Source organism: Lissotriton helveticus, chromosome 4_1, assembly GCF_964261635.1.
Source record: "Lissotriton helveticus chromosome 4_1, aLisHel1.1, whole genome shotgun sequence".
Lineage (NCBI taxonomy): Eukaryota > Metazoa > Chordata > Amphibia > Caudata > Salamandridae > Lissotriton > Lissotriton helveticus.
In genome coordinates, this window is record NC_136063.1 from 644543422 (window position 1) to 644551347 (window position 7926).

Below are 7926 nucleotides of genomic sequence, written 5' to 3' on the forward strand. Positions count from 1 at the left end.
CAAGCCTCAAGACTTTAAGCTGATCTGACAGATGCTGTGTGCATTGTTTCTATGGACTGGCGATGTCTCTTTGGATGTACTTGTAATGTTTGCATTTTTCCTACCTGTATCTGTCTACGTTTAGGTTCTCTATATTCCCGATAGGTCGTGCTATTACAGAGTGGCGTGTATGTGGGACTGTCCTCAGCTCCCGGTTTATTGTACTGTTCTGTTTAATTTCGCCACTCGGCTTTTGTTTGTTCGTAATCACTGCACCTCCTATCTCTAGGGGTATAAAGAAGTCCAGAAATCCATGAGATTCACTCCTGATGTTGCGCAATTACTGTCCTGACATGCTGCGTGATTAGCGTGAAGTGAAGCAGGCAACTCCCATCTTGTGGTGAAGGGCGGCCCGGTGCATATCATTATTATGCCATTGTCTTTTTAAAGGCAGTTTATTGTGTTGGGTCTCAACTAACCCTGGGCAGAGTTTGCTTAGTCGTGCTATGCAGAATTCAGCGAAGCTGCAAAAAATCTCTGCGAGCTACGTGGAGTTCCTCAAACATGCGAAGTTGCTTGTTCAGCCCATTCGCGATGCGTTTTTCCTGTTCGGGAACACGTATTGTGTGTTGGGGGTTGCTTTTTGCGTGCTCGGGGGAAATATTGTGCGAACTTCACCATGCGGTCGCCAGTGGGCGCGGCCATCTTATTTTTCACTTTTTGCTATCATTCTGGTCCTGTTTTTCTATCCTCCCTATATCTTTTCAATCCTTTGTTTCTAGAATTTTATTTTTGATCTTTTATATTTATTATCTATCCCTTTTTGTTTCTGATTGTATATTTTGCATTTTTTCCTACTTTTTGTCTGTTTTTACTGCATTTTTCACTCTTTTTCTATTACTGGCTTTTTTAATTTCTTTTACTTACTTTCTTAGTTCCTCCCTTTTCTTTTCCGCCCCGCCTACCCAGAACCATGGCAAAGTGCCAGGGGAAGGCTAAGACGAGGGCTCGGAGTAAGAGCTGCGACCGCCTTCCTTGCGGAAGGTGGTGCCCTCAAGGGGTGCAGGCACAGGCCTTATTCAGTGAGGTGGAGGTTGCCGCACTTTTTTTTTATCCAGCGCCACCTCCCCTTACCCCTGGCAGAAGGCGGCAGGCCTGGGTCCAGGTACGGGCTCCGGGAGCATCACCGGCGGTGGGCAAGTGTGCACCAGGCATTGTTTTGCTGCTCTGGGGTCCGGCGCACCCATAACCCATAGACGCACCGGTGGTCCGATATCCTGGACCGGGAGAATGACCTACTGGACCTGCTAGGTGTTGAGGTCCCGGGGCTTGGTGAGTAGCTATTTATATTACTATTTTATGTTCTTCTGTTCTGTGTTATTGTGCATATTGTTTTTTTTCGCAAAAGCTAACATGCTGCTGCTGCTTACATGCAGATAACCTATGTTTAAAATCTTATATTATGTGATTGTTACTTCCAGACAGGTGCTCGGTGCTACTAACTAATCATACTTCTTTGCAACTTTGCGCTCACTGGGGCTGGTTATGTAAGAGAGGTTAGAGAATTTAAGTTAGGTGGGTAATCCACTTAGGCAAGACTCCAGTCATTTCCTTTGTCCTGTCTCCTGTCACTAAGGTAGTGGTAGTAGTTAGATAGTTAGTATTACTTCATAATTTAGCGGTCTGCGTCTTGAAGCGTCCTCTCACATGACATCAGTCCTAGTAGAACCTTTTGTAGTTCGTATAGTGAGTGAATAGCAACCAACCAATTTGGTGTATGCAATATGGATGCGTCCACCTATGCATTAAGAAGAATATAGGCAGACTTAGTAATTAACCCGTAAAGGGGGTTGTTGGAGTTGAGACTGAGAGATGATTGGGAATGAGATCAGAACTTAGAAGCAAATATAATTGTTTTGCAATTCATTCCAAAGTCAGGAATAGGCGGGCTAGGTATGTTTAGGATTCAGGAATCGGAATTGAACTGTGGAATAATAATGATTGGATGGTACTCGACTGCGAAACATACTAGCCGACTACTACTAGTCGAATAAGTTGCTCTGATTGATTTAGCATATATCAATGTTATTGCAATTGCCGTTTCCTGTCTAAAAATATTTTTAGAGCAATTATATTTATATATTTAACACAAATCATTTTTTGTCTCTTTACATGATCAGCATCCAGGGGTAAGAGAAGACTGGGTCAGCTGGCAGTGCAGCGGGTGCTGGAGCTGGAGGGGTCTCCCACAAGCAGCAGGAAGTGGCCTCAGGCACAGATGGCTCTGCTGCTGGCCCCAGTAAGTCCTCTTGGTGTTGTAATATATTAATATTTCCCTAACTTTTACCGCTCTACTATTTACATTTCCTAATTTAAATATTTCCAAAATCCTCTTCAATTTATCTGTTTCTAAATTCTGGTTTTTGATCGATTACCTACTACTAAGTACTAGTACGACTACTAACATTGTTTCTTCTAGTGTCTTTTTATTTTATACATCATATCAAACTGCATCTGACTAACCTCTGCTCTGTATTAGACAGTCTGTCTGTAGCTTGCTTTCTTCTGGGTTTCACTGAGCTTTTTCTCTCCCCTTATGTGGATTGCGTAGTGGTGGTACTGTAAGACTCAGAGAACCCATTGGTCCTAGGCTACTACTAGTACTAGTAAGGACTCCTTTCTACTTCTAGTAGCACTAATGTGCTCTGCAGATTGCATGCCCAAGTAAGGTTTATCCGCAGGGTTGTGAATTGTGAGATGAGAAGGCTTTAGTTTCTTTTACTGTCCCATCATGCTCAATCAGTGATGGTGGTCACTCAAGTTGGACAGGACAACCCAAAGTGGTGTATTTTACTTTTTCTAATCCAGTCATAGTACTTTTTTTAGTAGCAGCAATTGATGGTGAACACTAAAAAACTGCTACCGTGCACCATGGTTGGAAGGAAATATGAGGAGAACTACAGGCCACCCACCGCAATACATTTTTTTAAAATGATGAAAAGTACCAAACAAATGTAGGTGTAATGCCCCAATGAAACACACAACACTAATTTTCCAACTTACTTGTGAAATCTCAGATTCGAAAGTCCTCAAATCCAATAATATATGATGCAGCAGCCACAAAGAGTGACCCTTCCAGCTACAAATCCAAATGAAAAGTGAACAGGAGATGGACAAAGCACTGGGATGAGCCAGCTGTACAGGAACAGGAAGTTGGAGACTCTGGGTCACTTCCTTCCTCTTACAAAAAAAGTAAAAAAAGAAAAAGGACTACTTGCACAAAAAAGTACAGCCAAATTTCAATCTGAGGAGTTATTCTTATCCAAATCATCATTTTCAGAAGTTTTATGCTGCCTGCGATAGATTTCTTGTGCAGAATTGCAAATTTTGCGACATCATCACCCATAACTGAAAACCTTGCGGGAACCTTCCTTTTACCCAGCTTTGTCGGCTCATGGCGTGCCTCCCTCTCAGACTGAATTGGTGGGTGCCAAATCAAGATATAGATCATCAGAAGGAAGGTGGCTTGAAGAAGAAGTTGTACTAGCCCTCCTTGACCTTTTCCTTGCTGGGGATCTGGAAGACAATGGATCATCAAGAGTGGCTTGCTCGGCTGATACCTCTGCATGAATCTCGATTTCCTGATGTGCCCCTACTTCTGGAGGAACAAGTATTGTGGGCAGTTGTGCCTCTCCTTGTGCCTCTCCTTGTGCCTCTCCATGTGCCTCTCCTTGCGCCTCTCCTTGTTGCACCTGTGGTTGTCGTTGCGGCTGTGGTTGAACACTCGTCAGATGAGTTACACCCTGCGTTAATTGGATGCTACTTTGCGATGAGTCAACGCCAACATCACTGGTCGATGGTGAAAGAGCAATTTAAGTGGCTGCCTCTGCGGCACTCATGGGCTTGGGCCTAACTTGGCGTGGTGGCTCTGAGACCAATGAAGCGATGACCGATGATGACGAAGAAGAAGTAGTGGTGGTGTATTCTGCTGCTGATGAACAGTCTGACGATGATGACCCAGTCATCACAGTCGTCACTCCAGCCCCAGAGGGCATGCAGCAGACAGACATTTTTACCCTATCCCGAAATGTTCCTGTGCAGGATGTGGGTGGCGTGGCACTGGTACCACCACCAACACAGGTAACTACTACACCAACACGACCTACAGCTTCCATATTTTCTCTTCAGAAAGGCCGGAAGGGACCTCCATCCAGTTCGACCTCCATTACCTCAAGTAGTGGTGCTGTAAGTGCACAACAGAGTCAAATTCTGCCACGCCCATCCTCCACTTCATCTGGCATCGAAAGTGGCACCAACACCACCAGAAATCTCAACTCCCCAGTTTGGGACTTCTTTAGTATTAGCAAAAAGGCGGAAAACCAAGTTATTTGTTCGATTTGTAAACAAGTAGTTAGTCGGGGTAAGCTTGGTACCAACTATGGTACCGGAGGCCAGATAGGTCATCTCCAAAAACACAACAGCATCCAGTGGTAGGTGCACCTAAGTAACATCCGGAAAGCCAAAAGTAGAAATCCGAATGTAGACGTTGATATTGCATCTGATGACGAGGGGCTGATCGTGCAGGGGAGAGGTGAAGAAGCGAGAGACATTTTTTAACCTACACACAGTACCCCTGGCAGCAGCACTGCAGTGGTAGCACCCACACCCTCTACCCCAGCAATCTAGGTGGCACAGTAAGAGTCTGGTAGAGACACCAATGTGAAAAGTACATCAATGAGCCTAACTGGGTTGAAGAAGTCTGGATCATCATCACATATGAAAACGGTCCAGACATCCATTAAAAGCATGTTTTGGTCGGAGGCGCCATTCGAACGCAACCACCCAACGGCACGTCTATATAATGCAATGCTGTCTAAAATGTTAGCGCTGGACCTTCTCCCTTTTTCTTTCGTGGAAGGGGTGGGTTTTCTAGAATTTGTGGCAACAGTCTGCCCTAAATGGAAGATTCCTAGCCGGTCCTATTTTGCCAGAGTTGCGGTTCTAGCACTACATCAAGATGTGCTGGACGTGATTGGGGCAGCTTTGCAGAAGAGTGCTGTTCATACTATCCACCTGACAACAGACATGTGGACCAGTTGCCAAGCCGTTGATACATGTGCATCACTGCACACTGGGTCTCTTTTGCGGGGGTTAGAGAGAAGATTGCTGCAGGTGTTGACAGTGTCACAATTTTTCAAGCTACTCGGAAACATGCTACAGTAGCCATGTTTGCTATGGAGAAATCTCTTACTGCAGTAAACATTTTGGAGGAGTTTAACAGTAAGGTCTTTCAATGGCTGCTGCCAAGAAAGCGCATGATTGGTTATGTTTCCACGGATAATGGCAGTAATATAGTTAAGGCCATGTCTAATAGTGGCTATTTAAGAGTGCAGTGTTTGGTGCACAGCATTAGCATTATTGCTCAAGTTTCTTGAAAAAAGAAAACAGAGTCAGCAAGTTACTGACCACCTGCCAAAGAATCTGCACACATTTCAGCCATTCTTTTAAGGCCGGAAGCAGCTGAGGATCATTCAACATTAACGTAGCGTGCCAGTCAGAGGACTCATCCAGGAGGTAGCAACACGTTGGAACTCAACCTTCTACATGCTTGAGCGTCTGTTTGAGCAGTACTAGGTAATCAATGAGTATGTCTTTCACGCACGGGGTGCTTCTATGAAAGACATGAGGCTAGAGATGGAGGAATGGGACCTAGTTAAAAGCCTGACAGACATGCTTCGTCCTTTTGAGGTGTTCACGCGTGAAGTCAGCAGGGAGGACTGTACTTTGGGCAAAGCTATCCCATTGTTGCGCATGCTAGAGCACCAACTGAAGGCGGTGTCTTCAATGTTCCGAGTTGATGCTGAAAGGCAAGACGCATATCAGTTGGCGGAGAGCTTATTAAGCCGCTTAGTTGACAATGCAAGGCTTAAAGCCATACATTCAGAACAACATCACATTTGAGCCACTATTCTGGATCCACGGTACAAAAAGGCACTGGCCAGCAATAAATGCATTCCTTTTTCTGAAGCAGATGTTTCCAAGTACAAACATTGGCTAGCTCTGTCAGCCACTCGGATCGAAAAAGAGCGGCAGGAAATGTAAGGAACCACCACAAGTACTACTAAAAGCAGCAGGCCATCCGGCGTCAAACTCCACTTCTGCGGCCGAAGGCAGTCACTTTCCCTCAGAGCCATTACCGACACCAGCAACCGTATCATCAACATCACCTGCACCAGGCCCAGCCATAATATTGTCAGAAGTGGATTAGATAACTCATGAAGGGTTTGCTCGTTCCAGTGTTGATGCAAAGGCAACAGATGGTACGCAAAGAGGAGCACCCCTGGAGGACCTTGAGTGGATGGTGCAGGCCTATCTGGATGACCCAACAGAGGTCTTCTTTGATCAAGCGTGCCTTCTGAACGTGTTTTCAGTGCTCCTGGTGCCATTGCAACTTCAAATAGGACCCGCCTCTTGCCCAAAAATGTGGAGAGATTAACAATGATCAAGATGAATCAGCACTTCATACCACCAGATTACAAAATACGTGAATCCACGCAGGAAGAAGAGGACACTGACTTAGGTGATGGACGTTCTTCTCTGTTACCTGACCTACTCCTGTTTCAATTCACAGAGTTTGAGGATGAGCTCTACTTCCCTGACACCTAGGCCTGAAATACTTACTTTTTTTCGTCCTTATTCACTTTTATTTCTGTGTGTCTTTCTTTGTTTTGCAACTTTTAGCACAACAAAACTCTAATCACGACAAATCCATCAGCAGCACTGTCTTCGTCTTATTTCCATATTGGAGGTGCCGCTGTCTGCATTCCTGAAGTTCACAAGTTCACAACTCAGTCATGCTCCTCTATCCTCCTCCTCCAAACTCCCCCTATCCATTTCCCTGAAGGCAGATGGCCGGATTACGCTGAATCAAGAAACTGTCGCTTCGTAGACGAGTCCCCTCAAAAGAAGTGGGACTGGAATGACTGACTCTGCGGACTGTTACTTCTGAAATTGACACGAGAGGCTGCCCTGTGGCCCTTCACTTAATAAGAGGCTGACAAAAAGTGGAACAGGTAATGAATGATGAGATGGCATGCACTGGACAACACTGGCAGTCTGGCTCTGATGAAAGCAATTGCTTTTTGTTTGTTGTGCATGAAATGAAACCTATGTGTTCTGTTATTATTTAATCTTTTACACACTAAATGTAACTCAAGTCTACTTTACCTTGTTTAATGCAAATTGTACTTTTTAATATGGAAAATGTCCTTGGACTCACTGTGTGTAGACTGTGACTGCATGAACAACATTGAGTTTGCCAATACCTTGATGATGATGAGTCTTGATGATCATAGTTACATAATATCTTTACAGTCATTCACTAGGATGGATGGATCATCATCGTTGATTTACGGAAGAACTATGGCCATTTCGTGAGTGGCAAACAGGTAAACAAGTCAACAACAACCACAGCAGAACTACATGTCTGTCTAGTCGTGGTATGGAGTGGTTGAGCCAGTGTAGTGTTGTTATGCCAGAGTCCAGACAGCGGTTCATGTAAAATTGAGGCTATGTGGCTTGTTGTATAAAATTAGATCTGCTTTTTCTGTCTGTGTCAAAGAGGTATGCTACATGGAGGTAGGTTCACTCAGTGGTGCCTGCCTTGACCGTCTGCATGGCCCTGGCCTGCTGTGTGCTAATTATTATCCTTGAAACAGAGACTCGGAGTAGGCACTTTAGAAATGATGCATGTATGTAATACTGTCGCCTCTGAAAGTAAAAGTGTTATTTAAGCACTACACACCGTACCTTATATTTTTCCTCCGGGGTGTTTTAATATTTCTTTCTGTTTTTCCATCGACAATTACAGGCCGGCACTTACCCTGTGCGATGGGAAAAACATTAACTCAGGCTTACCATAGCATTCCGCAATTCCGCATCCGCCAG